The sequence below is a fragment of the Miscanthus floridulus genome, chromosome 10, assembly GCF_019320115.1.
Source record: "Miscanthus floridulus cultivar M001 chromosome 10, ASM1932011v1, whole genome shotgun sequence".
Classification (NCBI taxonomy): Eukaryota; Viridiplantae; Streptophyta; class Magnoliopsida; order Poales; family Poaceae; genus Miscanthus; species Miscanthus floridulus.
In genome coordinates this window covers 113,206,057-113,230,859 of record NC_089589.1, presented here as the reverse complement: position 1 = coordinate 113,230,859, position 24,803 = coordinate 113,206,057, and the positions used below count along the sequence as shown (strand labels likewise).

The 24,803-nt window shown below is 44.4% G+C and overlaps 3 pseudogenes; all 3 read left to right on the top strand.

Annotated features, from left to right (window-relative positions):
* The first annotated feature begins 8,813 nt into the window (after window positions 1-8,813).
* LOC136489323 (uncharacterized) lies at window positions 8,814-9,764 on the top strand (annotated as a pseudogene).
* A 5,345-nt stretch (window positions 9,765-15,109) lies between these two features.
* LOC136485368 (uncharacterized) lies at window positions 15,110-16,303 on the top strand (annotated as a pseudogene).
* A 215-nt stretch (window positions 16,304-16,518) lies between these two features.
* LOC136485369 (uncharacterized) lies at window positions 16,519-17,806 on the top strand (annotated as a pseudogene).
* Window positions 17,807-24,803: the final 6,997 nt, after the last annotated feature.

The window sequence follows — 24,803 nt, the reverse complement described above, 5'->3', positions numbered from 1 at the left end:
AATGGTTGCTCTGGTGTTGATATGAAATGAGGGGAGGGGTGGTGTTTGTATATATAGATCAAGGAGGAGCTTAGAATAACTTATAGCAGTGCTTAGTCATACCACCGTATTATGGTTAGCATTTACTCACTATAGTAATGTGGTGTATATAACTAAACATATTCTACTTCATAAATACATAGATCACAAGAAAAATATTTCATGCATACATCCGTACGTGAGCATTGTGTGATAGGCTAGGTCATGATAAATTTCCTAATCATACCATTATATTTTAGCTACCATTAACTATTGCATAAATATAGAAATGATTTATTTTATTGATTATAGTGGTGATAAATTTCCTAATCACACCATTATATTTTAGCTAGCATTAGCTGTTACATAAATATATCTATTATTCCTGAATAGATAACTTAGCACATTTTTACTCAATAAATGCATCAATCACAAGGAACACATTCCATGCATACATCATGAGAATTGTGCGATGGGGTATATGGTGGTCAAATATTGGTTAATTACTACTAAAGAACCACAAGAAATAAATAACATAATAGAATATAATCATGACATTGTACAAGGCTCACTCCTTGGAGGAGGATGCCTGACTTCAAAACAATTATAGGATGGTACGGTACGGGATGTATCAATTCGATCAAAGGACTGGATCATTATTTCAAAGCTCTAGAGTTCATGTGTGTTTCAAGCTGTAGGAGGAAAGTAGTTAAAGATATATTGTTTTAATTTGTTGGTAGTGAGTGTTTGTTGTATAGCTGCCCCCATTTGTTTTCCATGGTTAGAAACATATGATGTCAGCGTAACAAGCATATAAATTTAGACTAATAGATTACCCAACTAACTAATTGTAGACAGTTTATTATGGTTGTAGTGATTGTATAACAACCCAAAAATCCTTCCTTGTTAAAACTTTTTGATAAATAACTTGTTGACCTTAAACTTGCTATCAGTTCAGTCTAGCCTACCTCGCTAAATAAGTTCTATATGATGAAAAAATTAGTGACAAATTGATTTACTATGAGTTTCCTACCTTGCTAAATAAGTTTTGTATCAGCATAAATTAGTGGCAAAAAATTATTGTCATAAGTTCTATGAGGAAAAAATTCAGAACATAATAGAACATGGTTAAAGACAAAAGATAGGTGATGAAGCGATTTTTGTAACCGAAGCATCATGAATCATGTATCATGACAGATATTATATGATCTATTGGAAATACGTAGTCATAGAATGTCAAATTTGTTGTAGTCTAACTCTTTCATCGAGAGTCCAATTGAGGTGTATGAGTATCACACGATAAAAAGATTATTCAATATTCTTTCAAACAAGGGTAGATGCACCCGTCGGCAAGCATGGGTGGACACACCAAGTGAGGTTTCGAGAACACCCTTCATCTCCATGGTCGGTGAAGTAGTTGCACAAGCGCAGATCACAACTGGAGAGAGGCGGTCTAGGTGGTGACTTTGGAGGTTTGGGAATATGGAAGAAATGACATTGCATCTTGTTGTTTGCGTGGCATATTGAATAGGGCCACAACCAAATGGTAAAAAGGCCCATCACTCCAAGCCCCTCAGGCCAAAGCCCACACGCATAGGGCAAGCCACCACTACAAGAATTTTGTTGATCCATGATAGTTTTTTTTGTGACTTTTTTTTTTTGTCCCAGATTACTAGAACGAAGCCCAAGATTCTATGACGAAGCTTATGGATCGTCGCTATTTTACAAACGGACCAAATCTGTGACAGTTTAATTTCGTCACGATGTGTCATTGCCACATTTGATGCCACCGTGGCATGCTGACATGCATATTATGCCAGTGTGGCCTGCTGACGTGGCCATGAGCTATCTGTTTGTTAAATCGGTGGTCCGAAAAATAGTGCGGCGTTGAGAATCGAACCCGCAACTGGTGCCGCACACATAACCACTGCAATACTTCGTTCATATGTGTTGGAAACTAGAATAGTTTCCTTTTATTTTAATATCGTTGACTTCAGCAATCTAATGCCTGAATCCCTAATCCTGAATCCCTTCGACAGCAAACCATGCCGTGCCACTCCGATAGCAGACAATGCCGCACCGAGGAGCGGTCGTCCACAGCCTAGCGACGACGAATCGCGCCGCGACGAGGAGCGGTCATCCCCAGCCCAGCGACGGCGAATAGCACCGCTCCGACAAGCGGCCGCCCCAATCCACCGACGACGGTGAGTCCCGCGGCGGGCCACTGCCAGAGGAAGGTAGCTGGATTTATGGAGTAGGCTGCAGCTGCAGCAATCAATCTCCACCATCCCTTCCCACCGCTTGCTGCCTTGCTGCAAGGTGCCTTCCCGCCGCCGGCAACCTTCCTCCATACTTGCCATGTGTATGCCATCTATTCTAGGATTTTGTTATACTGCAGCATATGAATTGTGTGGAGGCTTATTAAATTGTGTGTTTCTGCAATGCATGTTCAAATGGATAGAAGTTGGGTGCACAGCACAGTATTTTCTACTGAATATGTCAATGGTGTCAAAGAATTCATGGAATTCATTAAAGAAAAATTTGGTGAGAATGATGAGATTCTCTGCCTATGTACTAGATGCCTTAATCAGAAGTACCTGTATCAGCCCAATGTGAAGAAGCACATATTGTTGAATTGCATAGGACTTGTATATATACTCGGTGGGTACATTCATGGAGAGGACATTAGTGTACATGTTAATGTAGTTCCTGCTCCTGCTCCTAGTTTTTGACACTGAGGAGGGTTCCATACATGGGATGGATGTGGCTGAGGATGACAACAACGATGTTGATTCAGGTTAGATAGTGAGCCACTAGGGGCTGACAAGGGCAAAAAAAATTGTATAAAATGGCAAAAATTTTGTCCCACTAGGGGCTCGAAATGGCAACCTCAGGGCTCCACAGGCTCGTTACTTAACCAATGCGCTAGATGTTCGTGAGTTCGACTAGGGGGACCCGAAAAATTATTTTTGAAGGATAAGTGCACAGAAACCGATTCTTTTCCTCATCTCAATAGCGCTTCAATCATCTGCCACTTGTCTTCCTCCCTCCCTCTCTCATATTCTCACTATGTGAAATCAAAACCCTAGCAAAGGTGAAGCTAGTTGATGATGGATAGATCCAGCACTGCGACTCACTTCTGACTCCCCTTCTCTTCTGAGGTTGGATCGACAACCGGGATGATAAGCAGATTCCGCATGGTGCAACCGTGCCTATGGCCTAATGCACTAGAGTTTTTGGTAGGTGGCCCAATGCTAGTGATAGGGAGAGGCAAGCCCAACAACTAGTAGGAAAAGGCAAGAGCAACACCTACTTGCTACATGCTTAACACTATACTAGTGGTATGTCTATTCTTGTTATATTCATCAATGCTCAAGCTATATGATAACTTCACTATAGCCTATTAATTGATCTTTAGAAATATTGACTACCAATAGTGGCAAACAAATAAAACCACAAGCACACAAGCTATTAATGTAGCTTTTCACCCTAGGAGTATTACAAGGTATTAATTTCCACAGGGACGTAAAGTTAACTAACAAAGAGTCAAGTTCATCCTTAGAATGATTCAAGGGTATATGATAGGTTGGGTAGACATGATTTCTATGGTTATGATAACTCGAATAGGTTAGGTATACAAAAGATTGTTCATGCCGAGATGAACTACATGAAGCTTAGTAGTGGAAAGGGGTGAGGATGGCACCTAACCTCCTAGTAGTGGTGGACCTATGAGTTTAAAAACTTGCTCGGACATGGTGGAATATAGAGATCAGATAAGGTTGTCACCACCTATTGACTACCATAAACAATCCATGGGGCAAGCCGTAGACATATAGCCTAGACACCATGTCTACACTATAACTTACCACTCTAACCTTGCGCAACTAAGTTCCCTTAGCTAGGCTAGACAACTCAAAAAATAAGGAGCGATGAACCAATGAACAACTTAAGTACAAAGTTACCAGAACTAGAGATCAATTATCGTAGAGATCCCAGATGCTTACATTAGAGATAAGCCCACATCTGCAAGGGTATAGCTTGGAGAAGGTGCCAACAAGCCCAGTACTGCTCCACACTCCAATCTTTCTCTCTCTATTTTCTATACTACAACTGATGTAGGGCTTTGCCTAAGTGTAGAATGTGCAGCTTCGCCTTGATGTCTTTAGAGTGAGGGGGTACCTCCCTTGGATCAAACCAACCTTGAATGGATGGTGGGGATGTGTGGAAGTTTGCTTCTTTGCATGGATGTGTAGTGTGAGATAGTGGGTGTAACAGGGAGGTCAGCCAACCCCCCTGTTATGTGGGGAAGTTTGCCTCTCATGTTGGGGTTTTGGGTGATGTGGAGATATTGTCATTTTGAGTTTTTCACTATGGAGGGTCCATATCAATCCTTGTGCATTGAATATCTCCTCTACAAAGAAAGCACAGGCTCCATCCAAGGCCTAGAAATGATCTAGGGTGTATTTTCTAGCTTCTCACTAGAGGTGGACCCCTGTGGCCACATGGGGGGTTGGCTGACCCCCTATGTGGGCTGACCAGCCTCTGTTTTCTCCCATATTTCCCATATGATTAAATAGAGTGCATGTACATATGGGACCAAGTTATTTGTATAAAATATGTTCATGCTTTGCTTGGATCCTATCATTTGTGAGACATTGTTGATGTTTTTATCATACAAATTCATGCCATAATGACTGTCAACAAGCTCCCACACGCGTAGCTCTTTACTCGTCCTAGAGTGAAGGTTGGAAACAAAGTAAACATGGACATAATTATTTAAGATATGAAGCTAGCATAAGGGTGTTATTCAAAAACAGTCCTCATACTTGTGGGATATGTGGATTGGCTAATATATACCTTTCAGCGGTTGAGTAGTGGAACAGCTCTCAAACAAAGTCATCATTCCAATTTCACATCTTAGTAACTTGGAATTTTTAATTCTTTTTGCAAATTAAAGCATAGCTCACATATACTCCTCAAATGGTACTCTGCAAATACTCAATGGTGTATAATTCCTTACCAAGGAATATCATTGTATTGCCTTCTTTTCTATATTTTCTACAAGCTATGTGGAGCTTAGGTAGGAAAGATATGAGTGCACACTTGAATTACATATATTGTAAAGTGAAAGCTTGGATCCAAGCATGAATAAGTTCATATGCATGGAACATGATGATAAACTTTATTATACTCCTTAACAAGCATGATCTCTCTCTCTCCTACTTATGGTTACTCAGAGACATGTTTACTTTTCTTTTTAGTACATTAGCCTTCATGTCCTCATAATTTTCATTTTCATTTTTTCTATACTTGGACCTTCATGTGTCCATTTTTATTTTTATTTTTCAATACCTTTGCATCTCAGATACATTGGAGTATTTACTTGGTGGACATAAAAGGCATGTTTTTGCATACTTCTAATGTAGGAGCATGACATATTTTTGGTGGCGTGTATGTGATCTTGATCTTGGGAGCATGATAAATTTCTCAACGACCGTCAAAAAACACTTGACCAAACTCAAGACAATAACAAGCAGTGTGTAGAAGGTTTTAACATGTATGATTACATATATGGCTTTGGAAGGTATTTTTCTCACTATTGAGGAGTTTTGAAGCTATTGGTTTTGACATTTTATCAAAAAGTAAAATCTCCAACTATGTTAAATAGAAAAGGTTGGATTTCCATGTCAATGTCATATCATACTTCACAATAGCTTAGTCAATATATATCATTTTTCCCACAAGAATAAATGTATCTATGAGGAAATAAAGATTATAGTGGCCTTTTATATCAAAAGGTTATATACATGTCACTTTTCAAAACTTTACTTTCAGTGTGGACTTTATTCCTATTAATTTTGAAGGTTTAAACACGTCAAAGCAGAGCACATGTACATAGTAGTGAAGGGAAAGATCAAACCGAGGTCTAGAAGCATAGAGGAGCCTTTTGTGTGGTGGCGTATTTTTCTATGTACAACATCTTATGTGGTGCCTCCTCGTGTTTGTGCAGTTTGAGGGGTTGCTCGACTCCCACACTTCATCGAAAATCTCTCTGGATTTTATTCATAAACAACATAGGTCACACCCCTCACTGAGCCACCATGGTCCAGCGCTAGGAGGGAGGAAGCGTCGGGAGAGACGGAGAGAGGGAGCCCGCCTCGATCCGCTAGAGCTATGGGTGCCTACCGCTGAAAGGTCACGAGGAGGGAGAGGGAGCTTGCTATGAGAAGGAGGTCACAAGGAAGGAGGCTCGGTGTCACTTGGGCTCGGTCTAGGAGAGAGAAGTCCTACTCACAAGGAGGGGTGCCGCTCAGCTCGGTCTCACTAGAAAGAGGAGTGGTGAATGAGAAGAGAAACCCTAAGGTGATGTATTTATATTCGAAGAAGGTTGTCGGCCCTCGCCTGGGCCTATTGGGCCTCAGCCTTTTTGGAGGTGGGCCTTATAGGCAACCGCCTCGGTTAATATACGTTAGGACAACCGTCTCGGTTAATAGGCATTAAACAAGGCGGTTTTGTTATGTTGCCCGCCTTGGTTAAGCATTAACCAAGGCGGTCGCTAGGTCGGCTGCCCTACCACGAATAACCAAGGTGGGCAACTGGCCCAACCGCCTTGGAGGCTTTTTTCCAAACGCCTCGGTTAAGTTTTTGTGTAGTAGTGTCGGCATCCCTCACGTGGCACAAAATGTGGCTGCTGCTGCATGTTGCCTAGGAGACATCCCAGAGAAGATCCACGTGGCCAAGCACCTCCTTAGCATTGTCACGACCCGATTGTCGTTCCAAAATTAAACTTTACAAAGGCCCCCTCATCACAGACTCCAATGACTAACTATCACCTCCCTCTCCCAAGGTGTCAACCTAGCTGACCTCCTAGAGTCTCTCCCAACCTAGAACCACAACTCTCGTGTACCCGAAGACTCCCCTCTCTACCTTTCCCGTGTGGTGGTGAAGCCCACTGGCACGATGTTTATCTCGCAACTCGTGTAAACCAAGATTCTATCGAGAAAATCGTATCCCCAAGATCCCTTATCATCCCTCACCTCCTACACACCCTAGCTATCGAACGATGAATCTCCTCAAGTTGATGCATGACCTTCAAACAAATCTCTGGCCCCTGAAAAGATCTACAACTTTGCAGTTGATGACATTTTCATCTAAAATCATCTAGGGTCCCAAAATCATATTTTACATTTTGAGATTTTGAAATTTTCAAACCAACTCAGATGGAGAGATGCCCTAAATCAAAGTTATTGTGATCAATGAGATCTATCAGACATTTTTTATTTGAAATTGTTTAGAAACCGACATATTCATTATAAAATTCATGAAAGTTAATAGATTTCTAGGGACGACAGTCCATTAGTTAGTCTCTATTTATATTCTGAGGGGAGGCAATCGATTTCTAAAACAAGAAACATAACACCTCTAAAAACCATTTACTTTAGAAGTGTCCTGACATACCACTATTCTTTCTTAGGCCATTTGTGCATATTTAACGAAAACCTATCATGCTCTAGCTTTACAAATACTAGATGACACCCCACACGTTGCTGTGGGAATTTGTAGTATCATATAGCTAATTGAATATTTAATGGAACATAATGAATTTTGTACATGTAAAATCAAACCGATATATGGAAGGGACAAAATCATATGCAGTCAACAATGGCAATAAAAGCATGGTTACCAAGACGGCCAAAGAAAAACATGACTAAACAGGTACTTACTTTTGACATATAAAAAGGATTATATGTAATAATTAATAATAATTTGATTGACGGTGGATGCAGAGCACACAATTAGAAGTAGACGCTGCCAGACAACTAACTGAAACTAAAAAAAATGCTGGAGCTCAGGACCAGGAATTAGGAGAAATGAAAATTGTAAATTAAAAAATAGAATAGGTCGCCAAAGGTAACCATTTAGAACACAACATGATAAATTGGCGAAGTAGAAACTTGTGCTGTGCCGCTATGTGCTGTGACATCACACTCTCGTGCATATCTCGTCTGTACCTAAAATACAAATGAGATTTGACTACTGTTTATTGCATCACAACTATTCTGATCGACGATACGTACCACCTCGTGTCCTCAGTGTGAGGGCCTCCAGAACTGTGTCATAGCTGTCCAGAAGCTAACATCAAATTCTCCCAGTCCAACACGAAACCATATATATATAGGGTGTGTTTGGTTCCTGACTTACTTCTAATCTAAGCCTGGTTCCAACAAGCTAATCTTTAGTTGTTTTGTTGCATGCATTATCTAAATCTGGCTAGCATTGGGTACATTTGGTTGTCTGGTTTCCAGTCGTCTCTCGGGTCTCAGCTCTGGCTCTCTGAGCTCCAAGCAGTCCTAGTCCTTGGTTGGGCAGGCCATAACCACAGCCACAGGAAGGGCGAGCCGCAGAGGATGAGGATGAGCCCTGAGGACGACGTGGGCCCCCCAGGTTTCCGTGATCACGTGGTGGCAGCACACGCAGCACGTTGGCAGGCAGCAGTGCTCTGCCGCCGCGGCATCCACCCGGCGAATTAATCCCCTCCTTGTCACGCCATGCGCTGTGGCATGTCACTGCCGGGTCAAGATAGGTGGTGTGGTAGATCCTGCCACGTCACCGTTCAGTGTCCCGGTCGTCGCCACGTCATCCCTCTTGCTGCGCCACCATGCATGGCACGGCACAGGCATTTCGCCGCGTCAGGGAAATAGGCGCGGCTAAAAGTGTTAGATTTGAAGAAAAAAATAAACAGTGTTAGATTTAAAAATAGTTTATAAAAAAATGTTAAAATTAAAAAAAAATCCCCTGGGAGCGAACCGCTCCGCTTCCCCGGCTGCACAGGCTATGCTGATGCCTATGGCAACTGGCTGGCCTTCTCAACCGAGGACGGCTGCTTCATGAGGGATCCGTTCTCCAATGGCACCGTGACACTTCCTCAGCTGTTCCGCCTCAGAACCCCATGTCACCGCGGTGAGAGGCTCGTCTCATGGATTGAAATCGAGGAGCCCCCAGAGAAGCTTACTATGTACAAACCGGTATTTTGCTCCCGTCAACTCAATCGCCACATTCATCACGTTTCAGTACAGCACTAAGGTTGCAGTGTGCCAGCCAGGGGCGGCCTCCTGGTGGTCGGTACATGTGGATCACCGGTTTGAGCTGTCTGATGATATGGCATTCCACCAAGGAAAGCTCTACATCCTCAATAACGACGACCATAGCCTTTTCGCAATGGACATCAGTGTAGACCACAGAACGGGAGCTCCATGGATTTGTCAAGTTCGGCGGGTTATCAGCAGCGTCCTGATTTCTCGTCCTGCAATTAGGGGCATATGCCAAAATGAACATCAGAAGATGCTCTACCTGGTTGAATTCGAATCACATGGCACGTTGCCGATGGTACACAGGAAGACATACGGCCAGGGGAGGATAGGACCCAGATGGTTAGTGGCGGGCACATTTATCTCATCCGGGTGGGAGTTTGAGGTGTTCATGGCGGACTTCCAGCAGTCAAAGTGGACCAAGGTGACGACCATTGGTGATGACCAGGTGCTTTTCCTGCGGAGGCGGTGCTCCAGGTTCTGACGGTCTCTCCGGAGGAGATGCCGGGCGACCGCATTATCTTCCTGGACAAAGATGATGAGGATCATGACTATTACGAATATGGGATGAGAGATGGCATTGTCTCGCCCTTTGTACCAAGTGTGCAATGGGAGCGTCGCTCTGCACCTGCAACGTGGCTCTTCCCTCAGGTCTGAAGTGAAGCTGTCACTGAGATTGCCGGCTGTTAAATGCTTTGATCAGTGCGTATCACAATCTCAGTATGTCTGATGTTTATATTTTCATGCTCAATATGTCAGCCTGTTGCTTGAGGGTAGTGATTTCAACTTACTATGAGGCCATCAGTTTGATCTGAAACGTGTTGGATGTTAAGTAGGCATATCTCTATTATGTTATTTTGGGTTGGAAGTGTAATGGTCCATGTGGAACTGTGGCAAGCTTGTATTATAATGCAATCATCTTATGGCTTGGATGCTAGCTTTTCTTGTCCATGTAATTAGTGGCATGTCCCTGAAGCAAATGGAATGTATGCCCTTTTCTGGGAACTACCATCTGAATCGATTTTGTGATCCGTAATGCATGCCATTAAGCTTCAGGTCAACATGCCATTTGGTAAGTGTGTTTTCCCTAGAATAATCACGCACGCTGTTCAGTCCTCAACTCAACCAAACTCCTATGCTAAAAAAAATAAAAAATAAAAATAAAAATAAAAAAATCAACCAAACTCCTGATGGTCTTACAGAGTAATAATCTGATAATATATCAGTGGGGACTGAAGAGGTGAAAAAAGAAAGGGAGTTTGCCATGAATCTGAATGAACTGAAATTCTTTTGCTCGAAAAGAGGTAATCCACATTTTATTGTTGTACAAAAAAAACAAAATACATGCTTTGTTTTGCGAGAAAACAAAATACATGCTTTTTGTGAAGCTGAAATTTTGCAAAATAAAAATTGAAAGGATATGCCAAAAAAAAATATTGCAATACTATGATAGGCAAACAAAAAAAACTAAATGTATGCTTTTGCGAAGATGAAATATTGCAATTCTAGATGGGGCAACTAAAAGTTGAAATGATATGTTGAAAAAACAGGACGGTAGTCTTATTTTCTATCGATACGCCTGACAGATGACGGTAATTGTTAGGAGGACGAGGACCCGAATTTCGTAGATGTGCTGGAAGGTGACAATGACGAAGGCAAGTCCTAGCTCCCCTCCCTACCATCTTGCTTTAAACCACTGAAATGCTAAAACATGACTATAAGATTATTATCCTAGAATATGAGCTCGGTCAATGTGATATGATTATTGTTGAATTAAGATAAATAGTTATCTTGATATTTTATGAGCTATACACTGTGAATAGACTTAGGGATAATAATGGAATTTAAAATTGTTAAACCTGGAACTAAACCCCGACATGGGGTGAGTGGTGGTAAACTATGGAGGTAGTTTACCATGGCAGGGATGCCTGGAGAGGATTCCTGTGGGAGGTACTCGCATCGGTCACATAAGGACCGGTTCGTAGTCCCTCTCGCCTAGTGAGTTATTGCGTACAACCACATATCTATATGGGTAGGCTTGATCTCACACCCCATTAGATAGAAGTATAATTTTTACTAGGAGGCCGGTGTAGGCAGCGGAATATCATGAGCCAACACGGGGATAGGTTTTCTTCTGTGATCTTCCACGTTAAGCTTTTGGTTTTTGGCCACATTCGAGCCCTTGATTTTCTTGGCCGTGTTTGAGCCATGTTTTCTTTTGTGATGATTTGGTATCATCACGTTGGGGGATTTGGTATTTTCCCGGTTTTTGTGTTTCCAACCCCTGAGAAGCCATAGTAGAATTATATGGACATCTAAGGTCGCATACATCTGGGTACGAGGTCTCGTTAAGTCTATTTCGTCCACTGATCATGGATGAGGTTGCACCTATTGTGTGGGAAAATTTGTACACCTCTGCAGAGTCACTTAAACCTATTCGAATAGCCATGTCCTTGAAATGGGCAAATACTACGATGGGGTACTATGATTAGATTTACTTTTATGTGTAATGAAACTGATAATGGAATTGATGCTAATCTGGGTACGAATGGTAATACTCCGCTAGGACCCAATCCTTAATTATAATCACCACTACACTTCTATTTTCACCCTATGGTTAGGGCTTGTTGAGTACATATGTACTCACTCGTTGTTGACACACAGACCTCAGCACGGAAGAAGACTATGACTTCGACAAGGAAGTGTACCACGAGGACTAGGATTCCCGTAAGGAGATACGTTCGTAGGAGTATGACATTGAGACTAGGGTTTCGGCCGTGCTCAAGTTGCCTGTAGAATAAGACACCGCTTCGTTGTATAATAATCACGCTCTAGAGACCACCAATAATGCTGTTTGACGGTCATAGTCTTCCACTAGATATGTAGCCTGTCACCATGCCCCTTTGGGCGACTATTGTAAGACCTTATTTCTAGCTATCAATAAAGCTCAAAATCTTTTATTATATATCTGTGTACCATTCTTGTGATTTGTGCATATGTGTGCGTGATCCTGGCGCAAATGCAGATGCACATAGGACTCTCAAATTGAGAGGCCGACAAAAATCATCTAGGGTCCCAAATTATATTTTACATTTTGAGATTTTGAAATTTTCAAACCAACTCATATGAAGAGACACCCTAAATCAAAGTTATAGTAATCAATGAAATCAAAAAATTTGCAGTTCAAATCATTTTTCTATTTGAAATTGTTTAGAAACCAAAATATCAATTATATGAAATTAATAGATTTTCAGGGACAGTCCATCCGCTAGTCGCTATTTATATTTTGAGGAGCGACGATCGATTTCTGGAACAAGAAACATAACACCTCTAAAATAAACCGTTACTTTAGAAGTGTCGTGACATACCATCTTTCTTAGCCCATTTGTGCATACTTAACCAAAACCTATTATGTTCTAGGCCTCTAACTTTACCAATATGAAATATATACCATGAAAGTAAGTAGTTATTTTTGTTCATAAAGGAAAGTGTGAGTGGTCGAACAGGTCTAACTCTACCTAAAGTGGACAATCTATAGAAAATAGTGGAAATTAAAATTTTAAAAGAACCAAAAGATAATATTTTAGTAGGTGAGGTAATGTGCAGAATTTCAAGTCTGCAATAAAATAGAAAAAAACATATATGGCTGCAAAGGAACACTTTTTTGATTCAAAAAGACAAGATCAAGAATATAAGGTGTGGTCGACCAGTTGGCACTCAGTGAAAATGTTCTGGTTTTGAACAATGGTGAAAATTCATTGTAAAGAAAATCAACAAGTTAAAAATAACACTAAAGAATCATGAATACTACACAAGTTTATGTTGTGAAATCCGTTCGAAATTGCATGTTCAAATTTGGTTCCACATACATGAGATTAAAAATCAAAAAATTCTTGTGCAGCACCAACGGTAATGCAACAAACAGGACGTCCAACGCCAGTGACTCCCCTTCGGACGCGTGGCGTGAAGTGCAGCACAACTTTATCTCACTGTCGCACCCGCCACTCGCCTAAATAAATAAAAATACAAAATCAACTCCTGGCCGCCTCGCTGCCTGCCCAACGAGCTCCTCTCTCTCGTGCCTTCCTGCTGCTCCGCTCTCTCTCTCTCTCTCTCTCTCTCTCTCTCTCTCTCTCTCTCTCTCTCTCTCTCTCTCTCTCTTGCTTGACCACCCCGGCGCTGCCCAATGAGCCATGCTCCTCACTCTCGTGCTTCCCTGCTACTCCACACTCTCTCTCTCGCGCGCTTGCCCTCCCCCACCCCGACGACCTCCTCCCTCACACTGGTGGCTCCTTCCCCCACCCTGACAGTGCCCCTCCCCCCACCCTAGTGTCCTCACCCATCGGGAGCCCCCAATGCCACATATCCGGTGGCCCTCTCCCACACCCCGACGAGATCCATGGAGCACGAGCGAGATCCATAAAGGTGGCACGATAGTATTGCAGGGGAGTGGGCGGCTCACCCGCACACCGGCGTGGCACCCTCTCCACCCCTGGCAACGCCCTCTCTCAACCCGGCGACCGAGCTCCCCCCACCCTAACAGCCATGGCGCTCATCGCCCCACATCCCCCACCGTCGCAGCCGAGCCAAGCCCGGTACTGGTGGCGGTGGTGCTCACGCGCAGCCGCTCGCCGCCATCTCCGACCCGACGACCGGAATGGATCGGCCCAGCCTTACCCTCCCCTATGCATATGTATGTTTCAAGTGTTTTAGGCGTTTTAGATGTATGTTGCAGTTATTTTATATGAATATTGCAAAAGTAGATCAGGGGATGTTGCACATGTTGCATATGTTGCAAGTTTTTCAGAGGCATGTTGCAAGCGTTTGTTCAAAATGTTTCAACTGTTTCTAAATGTATGTTGCAATCGTTTTGATCTGGATGTTGTATATGTTTTCACACATATGGTGCAACAGTATGTTCCAAAATGTTTCATCTATTTTAGTCTTCTATTGCAGCAAGTGTTTTCATGTTACAGGTTACAAGTGTCCAATCTAGATGTTGCATATGTTTTTACACATATGTTGCAAGTGTAAGTTCCAGATGTTTCATCTATTTTAGATGTATGTTGCATTCAAGTGTTTCATGTTGTTCCGAGAGTCAGGGGCGTCGGGGAATGGGGAGCGGCGAGCCGGTGGCCGGCGGATGTGGCGCAAGGCGCGCTGGGGGCAAGCGGTCGAGGGCACGATGGGACAGGGGTGCGCCTTCGGGGACAGGGTGAACGAATAGGTATGGGGGGTGGGGTGCATGGATGGGGGCGGGGTCAGGCGTCAAAGCAGGCGTTTCGGGTGTGTGGGCGGATATACAAATAATCATGGTGAGGTGTGGGATTTTTTTTCACATATTAACGTTTCAGGGGATTTTGCACCGTCCAACGTGGTCCGGACGCTAACAACTCCGCAGCAGAGCGTCAAAATCATACAAAACGGCTTAAAATTTTGCATGGCTTAAAATATCACATTAAATTGTGGAAGGACTACGGTATAAGATTGTTTACCAACTCATTTTTTAAAAGGGTTCTTTTGGGCTTTTTTTATAAGGTTCTTTTTAGGCTTTTGCGGTTTTGCCCCGCTTTGAACTCGAATAGTCGCAGTCCACCGCTTCACCTCCACGAGAGTCAGCAGCACAGCGCAACTCTACCTCTTCCCTCCTAGACCTGCCCACCAAGCTCTGCCGGTGGCAGGGCCGCCACCACCGCCTCCGCCCGAACATCAAGAGGAGGGGCACGATTCACCCTGCCGCGGTGGTCGATTTCCGGTAATTCGCCAGCATTCCTACTCCCGAACTCGACGCTCCTCTGTCCCTACTCGCTCGCCTCCACCCACTCCCGCCGCGGGTCACGCGCGCAAGGTTTTCGATGCATTGCCTGTTTGCCTGCGACTGTGATGCGAGCGCGCGCCGCCCACGGTGCTCGCGTTTTGCTGCCATTTTATTAACGCAATGTGTGTCCTCGCTGACGGCTGCTGTTTTTTTTCCGATCATATTTGCAGGGTCAGATCGACCAATGGCGGATACCACGGGAGCATCGTGGTCGGACATCCGCTGGACCTCGCCGGCCGGATCCTCCACCGCCTGCCTGCCCACGTCGACCGCGTCCGGTTCGGCGCCGTGTGCCTCCAGTGGCGTGCAGCCACGCGGCACGGGCCCCTACCCCCGCCACTGCCTCTGCTCCTGCTCTCAGACGCTAGGGTGTACAGCCTGCCCGGAAGCGAGCCGTTCCACTTCCCTGGCTGCACGGGGTACACCGACGCTTGTGGCGACTGGTTAGTGTTTTCAAGTGAAGAGGGCTGCTTCCTGAGGGATCCTTTGTCCAATGCCTCTGTGACACTTCCACCTCTGTCCCGTGTCCGAGCTCAGCTTGTCGGCAGGGATGGTGGAGCAGTTTGGAGTCAAGCCCCCTCTATTGCCCCCGCAACACTGTGTGTGGGTGATGAGTCCGTTGATGTGGCAACCCTAGCATGGATGGAAATGGCTGAAACGTTGAAGTTGGAGAAGGAGACAAGTGTTGCAAACTGTGGCTCAGTTCATACAGTCTCATTGTAGCAACAATCAATTTCAGGGGAGGCAAACGGATTGCAGTGTGCCAGCCAGGGGCTACCTCGTGGTGGTCTGTATGGGCGGAAAGTCGCAGTTTCAGCTTTGTTGACATCCATGGATTTCTCAAATACGAAAGGTCATCAAATGTCCATGTTTGGACATATGTTATTTCCTAAGAGGTGACAAGATAGCCTATCGTGTTGAATCACGTGGTGTGTTGCTGGTGGTGTTGAGAAAGTTGGGCCACCCATTCGATGACCTGGATGATGGTCCCAATGCAGCTGGACATAATGAGTTCGGGGTGTTTGAAGCTGACCTCAGTCAGTCACAGTGGCTTAAGGTGACGACGATCGGGAACAACGAGATTTTGTTTCTACGTCGACGATGCAGCAGGTCTGTTTGTGTTACTCGTAACGCGTTGCCAGGGGACTGTATCTTCTTCCTGGAGAATGGCTGGGATTGCAGTTTGTGTGCTGGCTCAGGTTCTTGCAGGGTCTACAGCAAGACGGATGGCAGGGTCTCCAACCCTCTGCCAACTCTGTCATGGGAGCCTGGCATTGTGTTTGGGACTTGGCTCTTCCCTCAGAACTGAAGTGAAGCTGTTGCTGAGCTAGGTGCTAAATTTGTCAAACCAACTTATCTTATCCTCGTAGTATGTTTAATGGTCTCTGTTAATAACAGAAGCTAAGTGTATCAGTACTTTTCTGGTCGAAGTATGGTGTGACTATGTGCTGATTGTGTCATTATCAATCTGTAAACATCTGATGGATCTTTTGGCATTGTTATCAACCTTCTTGCAACACCTACAATGAGATGCAAAGCATGGCAGTACTAGAGGAACACCGTCCCTTGCAGCAGGACTGGAGACTTGCCAACCTAGTCCCAAACTACTACAGTCCCTTCGCAGGTAGTAGCAGCGAGCCCAGTAGCAGTGGGTGTGAAATGATGCACCCTTACGATCTGGGTGCTTGTTCAAGGCTCCCATCGACACAGTAGGGAAACTCATCCCAAATTGCATGGCCAGATCTTATATGTTTTCATTGCATTTTGCATGTTGTTCTCCAATGGCACGGTGACACTTCCTCAGCTGTTCCGCCTCAGAACCCCATGTCACCGCGGTGAGAGGCTCGTCTCATGGATTGAAATCGAGGAGCCTCCAGAGAAGCTTACTATGTACAAACCGGTATTTTGCTCCCGTCAACTCATCGCCACATTCATCACGTTTCAGTACAGCACTAAGGTTGCAGTGTGCCAGCCAGGGGCGGCCTCCTGGTGGTCGGTACATGTGGATCACCGGTTTGAGCTGTCTGATGATATGGCATTCCACCAAGGAAAGCTCTACATCCTCAATAACGACGAGCATAGCCTTTTTGCAATGGACATCAGTGTAGACCACAGAACGGGAGCTCCATGGATTTGTCAAGTTCGGCGGGTTATCACTTTATCAGCAGCGTCATGATTTCTCGTCCTGCAATTAGGGGCATATGCCAAAATGAACATCAGAAGATGCTCTACCTGGTTGAATTCGAATCACATGGCACGTTGCTGATGGTACACAGGAAGACATACGGCCAGGGGAGGATAGGACCCAGATGGTTAGTGGCGGGCACATTTATCTCATCCGGGTGGGAGTTTGAGGTGTTCATGGCGGACATCCAGCAGTCAAAGTGGACCAAGGTGACGACCATTGGTGATGACCAGGTGCTTTTCCTGCGGAGGCGGTGCTCCAGGTTCATTCGCGTCTCTCCGGAGGAGATGCCGGGCGACCGCATTATCTTCCTGGACAAAGATGATGAGGATCATGACTATTACGAATATGGGGTGGGCTCTTCCTCTGATTCTTGCATGGTCTATGACATGAGAGATGGCATTGTCTCGCCCTTTGTACCAAGTGTGCAATGGGAGCGTCGCTCTGTACCTGCAACGTGGCTCTTCCCTCAGGTCTGAAGTGAAGCTGTCACTGAGATTGCCGGCTGTTAAATGCTTTGATCAGTGCGTATCACAATCTCAGTATGTCTGGTGTTTATATTTTCATGCTCAATATGTCAGCCTGTTGCTTGAGGGTAGTGATTTCAACTTACTATGAGGGCATCAGTTTGATCTGAAACGTGTTGGATGTTAAGTAGGCATATCTCTATTATGTTATTTTGGGTTGGAAGTGTAATGGTCCATGTGGAACTGTGGCAAGCTTGTATTATAATGCAATCATCTTATGGCTTGGATGCTAGCTTTTGTCCATGTAATTAGTGGCATGTTCCTGAAGCAAATGGAATGTATGCCCTTTTCTGGGAACTACCATCTGAATCGATTTTGTGATCCGTAATGCATGCCATTAAGCTTCAGGTCAACATGCCATTTGGTAAGTGTGTTTTCCCTAGAATAATCACGCACGCTGTTCAGTCCTCAACTCAACCAAACTCCTATGCTAAAAAAAATAAAAAATAAAAATAAAAATAAAAAAAAAATCAACCAAACTCCTGATGGTCTTACAGAGTAATAATCTGATAATATATCCGTGGGGACTGAAGAGGTGAAAAAAGAATGGGAGTTGCCATGAATCTGAATGAACTGAAATTCTTTTGCTCGAAAAGAGGTAATCCACATTTTATTGTTGCACAAAAAAAAACAAAATACATGCTTTGTTTTGCGAGAAAACAAAATACATGCTTTTGTGAAGCTGAAATGTTGCAAAATAAAAACTGAAAGGATATGCCAAAAAAAAAAAAATATTGCAATACTTTTTTTTTCCGACCACGCCGAAGCGCGTTTTTCATTAAGAAGAAAGGAGTTTCAAACAACAACTTGGAGACGGTAATCCAAGGTTACCAAACTCCAACGAACAACGAAATATTGCAATACTATGATAGGCAAACAAAAAAAAAACTAAATGTATGCTTTTGCGAAGATGAAATATTGCAATTCTAGATGGGGCAACTAAAAGTTGAAATGATATGTTGAAAAAACAGGAAATTTTTTTGGAAGTATATGTTGAAAATTGAAAAACAAAATTGGAAGGATATGTTGAAAATTGAAAACAAAAAAAAGCTATGTGATATGTTGAAAAAAAATTACGTCTGAGCTCAGCATCGAACTGGGGACCTTTTGTAACACCCTAAATTTGCAATTTTTAGAAATAGCCAAATTGATTTATTTAAACAATCTTGGTGAGCATTGAAATATAGGAAACAAATAATTTTTATAAAACTAAAATCAAATATAAGATTAAGATTAGCTACAAGTGATGCATACATGCTGCTGCAATATTTATTCATGGGATGATTGTTCTTGAATTAGAGTTCAAATGAATTCAAAAATTATTTGAAAATGCTTTTGGGAAAATTTGTTTGGAAAATAAAAAGGAAAAATGATCATCTCCTCCTTTCCTTGTTTTCGGCCCGCGAGCTTTTTCCATGGCAACCGCCGGCCTAGCTTCCCTCTCCCCTTTCCCCGCTCGGCCCAGCAGCCGCGCCAGCCCAGCATTGCACCAGGCAACCGCCCACGCCCCCCGTGCCCTGCCGCTGACGCCCGGGCCCGCTTTGTCGGCGACGTCTTCACCCCGCGCGCCTCAGAATTGCCCGGCCTGGCCGCAACCGCCGCCCACGAACGGCATCGTGGGAGCGCGTCCCCCCCTCGTGCCCCGGCCACTTTAAATCGGCACCGAGCCCGTCTCCGCCCCTCCCTACTGCCTCCACGCCCCATTTTTCTGTTCACCCGCGCGCGAGGAAGCTACAACCGCCGCCCCGAAGGTCGCCGGAAATCCGCCGCCCGCCTTTGCACGGACCGTCGCCACCGTGCTTCGCCGTCCCCCTTCTTCTCCGCAGTGAGAACCCCCCGGCATCCCTCTATCTCCCGGTACCTCTATTTTCTTTTTCCTTGGCTTCTCGAGCCTTGGCCGCGAGCTCCGCGAGCCATGGTCACCGGCCATGGCGGCCACCGCGCTAGCCGCCGTTCCCGGCCGCCGTAACGGCATGGCCACGACCCCCTTCCTTCCCGCGTCCCCCGGTGCACTCGGCTTCCCGTTTGGCGAACCCTAGCCCCCCTAACCGAGCTCGTCGGCGTGTTCTTTGCCGCCGGCCATGGCTGAGCCTCGTCGGAGCCACTGTTCTGGCTGCCAATCCTTCTCTCTGCCCCCCCCACCCACGTCTAATCCGCGCCCTCCATCGCGAGATCAACGGCCACTAGTGGAAGATACCCCTTCGCGTGGCTATTTTTCAAAAGAGTCCCTGGACTTTTTTAAGTCCTAACCCGCAGTCCAAAACGTATTTCCCCGAATGCGCAATCCCGTTTGGAAAGCGTAAACTTCACGGTTTAATTCAAAAATACGTTTTTAGTATTTACAGAAATGCCATTTGAACTGTTTCGCTTATAAAATTGTCGTTTTAGCTCCGAATTGATCCATTCAATTCGCGTTAGCTTCGCAATTTCATAAGCTACATGTTGGAACTACTGTTAGTCAAGTTTAGAACTTTTTAATTTCATGATTAGATTTAATTAAACATATGGCTATAGAAAAACCCGTTTAAATCATAACTTTCGCATTTTAGCTCCGTTTTAGTGAACTTCGCGTTGACGTGATCGTAGCGAGACGTAGATTAGTTTTACAAACATTTTATCTTGATTTCAATACTGTTGGTGTACTGTCTAATGATAGGAATGTTTGCTTTGCATGATTGCTTTTGAAATGTTGTATGTTGCTGTGTTGGTCGCGTTCAGACGGTGAGGAACACGTGGGAGACCAAGAACTCTTCGACGATCAGCAGGACCAACACGAGTTTGTGGACCAAGGCAAGTTTAACATGGGCCTTCCGTGATATCCTATTTCACTTTAATCAATTACTCATTTGCATATGTCTAATTTTGATACCCGTAAGGACATCCTAGTGATTATTTATCCTGTTCCTTGTCTCCTATGGGTTAAATGCATATGGGTAGATTGCTAGTGCTCTAACTGAACTTGACATACATGTTGATGAATGATACTATGGAACAAAGTGAGTAACATGATTTATAACAACTGTTCCATAGGGTGAAAGTGCAAATGACCTTTGTTCATGTTGCTCCCGGCCCTCCATAAGGACTTATCTATCGGCAAAAGCTAGGACTAACAGTGCAACCGGAGAGTCATATGGCTCTGACTTTAGCTCAGTAATAGGATCTTTCCTAGCTGGTTAGAGGTTACCTTTTTGGGCGCAAATGGGGCTTGCCACTTTGGGTATAGGGCTGCCTCTGTTCCTATGAGTATAGCTGCGATGGATTTGTGCCATAGGAAAGGGGGGGTCCCTACATCTGCCTGCCAAGGAAACCTAGTGGCCCTAACTTGTTAGGGAAACCTATGAAATGGCTTCATAGTGTACCCTGCCCGCTCACCTTGGTAGTGACATGGGAGTAATTAACCCAGGCATATAGGGATCACGACTCGCGGTGAATGTGCACCACCTCTGTAGAGGGTAACAAACTGTTATAACAGCCGTGCTCACGGTTACGAGCGGCCCGGAAAACTCACAGAATAATTGAATATTTGTTGATGATCATTTATGATGGTATATGACGGATATATGATACACTTGACTCTGATAATTGTTCATATGGGATTAAATGGGAGCTTAAGCATAACTTGATAATACTTGAGAATAAAAGCTTGACCTATTAAAAATGCTAACTGCAGTAACCAGAGTCTATCCTTTTGAGCTTCATAACCCCATGTTAGCTTGCTAAGTACAGAATGTACTTACACTTGTTTATTTTCTTTACTTGGATAAAAATCCCGGATGGGTAACAGATGACAACGGGTATGAGGATTTCCCGGAGGATTATTAGGCTTGTGGTCAACCAGTTGACCTCCCTGTGATGACGGCCACGAGAGTTTTATTATCTTTTTATTATTCCGCTGTGATGTATAAGACTAAGTTTTATTATAACTCTGATGTACGAGACACCGTGATGATACTTTATGTAATTTGTCAGCTTGTGTGTGTGATTGATTCCTGGGCACACACGAGTTTTGTGCATTCAATTTTATCCTTAAAATTGGGTGTGACAAATTGGTATCAGAGCCGTGTTGACTGTAGGACGCAAGTCTAGTTAGAAAATGGTCGTTTTAGCATCTTTGCTCCTCTGGTTTCTTGCTTACTGACTTATTCTTGTTATTTTATTAAAACATTTATGCTTTTCATACCTTAATCTATTATTTAAAATTGTTTATTCTAATTCTATCTTACTTTAAATCTATAGATGTCTCATAATCCAAAGACTGCTCGACTCAGCACCGCCGGCTATCGTGCCATGTTCACCCCACGTGCCCCACCGGTGGAGAGGGAGATTGTGATCATCTCCGACGATGAGGAGATGGCTACACCGACGCCTACACCTACTCCTACACCAGTCGCCGTGCCCATCTACCCTGTGGTAGCTATGCCTGAGGAGTTGACGGCTACTTCCCCTACACCTGCACCCTCCCCAGCTGCCCCCGTGGAGGACGATGAGATTAGCTGGAAGTGCACGTACTACTTCAAGCTAGCTCCAGAGACAGCCTACTACCACACTCTCCTCACCCACGTGCTGGACGACTACTTCCCCGACTTGCACGCCTCCATCAGCTACCACTACGCCGAGTACAAGCACCCATTGGAGGCTACCTTCTGGAAGGTAGAGCTAGTGGTCACCGCTTGGAATGATATCAATAATGGACATGAGGTGGAGACTGTCCACTGTGCCCCTGCCAGGAGAGCCCATGCTTTGGATGGCATGGAGGATGCAGCACAGAATGCCTACATCCACTACCATGGTCGTCGCTTTGAGGCCATGAGGGAGGATCGCTTCAGGTTCCTTCCTCGAAATGATCATGAGGATGTTTGGCAGGTTTTGGCTCCACCAGAGAATGACCCAACTCTAGAGGCAATGGTGCAGCATATCCACGCTATGCAGGGAGTGGATGATGAAGTCAAAGGAGAACTGCGTGCATCTCAGAGGGCGCAGAGACGTCTTCAGAAACAAGTGGATGAACTTCGAGCACAACTTGGACAGCCTTCCATCTACAAGAAGAAGCGCCATTCCTTCACCATGATTGACATCGCTCCATAGGTGTTAGGTGCCTTAATCTAGATTACCACGTCGTTAGATTCGTGTTCTTAATTAGTCTTGTTGGTCTTGTGAACTTGGTTGATTAGATGTTTAATTTGTGAACTTGGTTGATTTGGTATTTTGCTTGATTGCTGGAAGTTTTGTGGGCATGTCCACAACTTCCTTAGATGGGAACTTTAAATTTAGAATGAAATCTTAATGCAGATGTTTCGTTTTATCTTATCTCTGTTGTGCTGATTTCTGGAGCAGCCTATGTTCTTTATCTGGTATCTCGAAATCTAGGATGATAAAAATTCTGAAATTTTTGTGGAGATAACTAGACCTCTGTATCTTTCAAGTGTCTTTAAAATCACGTCAATAGCTGTTCAAGTTTGGGAGATCTAGTTGTCACAAGTTGATGTTCCTGCGCTGTCTGGAACTCAGAACAGTTTCGGTTTAGCTCTACTTTTGACTATGTGTGAGTCCGAATCTGTAAAAGTGGTCTAAATGAAAGTTGTAGCTGATGTCCTAAGCTTTCTAACGAATCTTGGTGCACCTCTGTTGGAATCTCTGAAACTCGAGTTATAACAGTTTTACTGAACTGCTGAAATTGAATCTTGTCTAGAAAATTCTCAGCATTGTTTCTTATCTTTTGTAAGCTCTCTATAATTGAAAAAATGTCTAAATTTTGCACATTTGTTGGAAAACAGATGGACCGCAAGAGGAGGAAGAGGCAGAGGCCGTGGTCGTGGACGTGATGCTCTTATAAATCCACCAGCCGCCACCTGTGACCATGGAACAGATATTGGGAATGCAAGCGCAGCTGATGCAAGCTATGATGCAGCGCTTGGACAATGAACCTGCAAGAGGGCCACCGCCTGTTCAGGTTAGAGATAAGCGTGGAGAGTTTATGAAAGGTCGTCCACCGGTGTTCACCCATGCCTCAGACCCTATGGAGGCCGATGATTGGTTGCGTGCTATGGAGAAACAACTAAACATAGCACAATGCAACGACCTTAAAAAGGTGTTGTACGCTTCCGGGCAACTCCAAGGAGCTGCTCAGGATTGGTGGGAATCATTCCAGTTTGGACGTCTCAACAATGCTCCTGCAATCACTTGGCAGGAATTCAAGGATAGTTTCCGATCATACCATATTCCTGATAGACTAGTGGAACTGAAGCAGGAAGAATTCAGATCTCTCAAGCAAGGATCAATGACTGTGGCGGAGTATCAGGACAAGTTCGCACAACTATCACGCTACGCTCCTAATGATGTAGCGGATGACAAGGATAAGCAACGCCGTTTCCTCAAGGGACTCTATGATGGACTACAGCTCCGGCTGATGTCTAATACTTATCCTAACTTCCAGTCTTTGGTGAATTGCGTAATCATGATTGATGATAAGCACAGGGAGATGGAAGCTAAGAAAAGAAGGCTCCAAGGGCAAGCTTCTAGAAGCAACACTCGCCCACGTGCTTATCCCCAGCAAGGTTTCCAGCAGAGGAATCAAGGACCAACTCACCAGGGAAACCGTGGTCAGTATCCTCAGCGGAATCAGTTCCAGCAACACCCTCAGTATCAACAACAATTTGGAAATCAGCGTCCCCCACAACAGACTAGTAATCCTTCAACACGCCAAGGAGTGCCTAACAATGCTCCTATGAAGAGTGGTGCACCCAACAATCCCAATGCCTGTTACCGATGTGGAGAAGTAGGTCACTATGCTCATCAGTGTCCTAAGAAGCAGAACCAACAAGCACCTCAGAACCAGACCAACAATTAGAAGTTCAACGCCCGACCACCTCTCACAGCGAAGGTGAACTATGTGTCATCTGATGTAGCTCAGGAGACGCCTGAGGTCATGTTGGGTATGTTCAGTGTCAACTCTATTTCTACTACCGTACTTTTTGATTCTGGTGCTTTGTATTCTTTTATCTCCCAAGCTTTTGTTAGAATGCATAGCATACCTTTGTGTGCCATGAAAAACCCCATACTAGTAAATTCCCTAGGAGGTAGTATGCCCGCTTCTTATTGGAGCCCCTCAACTAGCATTTCCTTAAGGGGGGTAGACTTCAAGGTGAAGCCTATTGTGTTGAGAACAA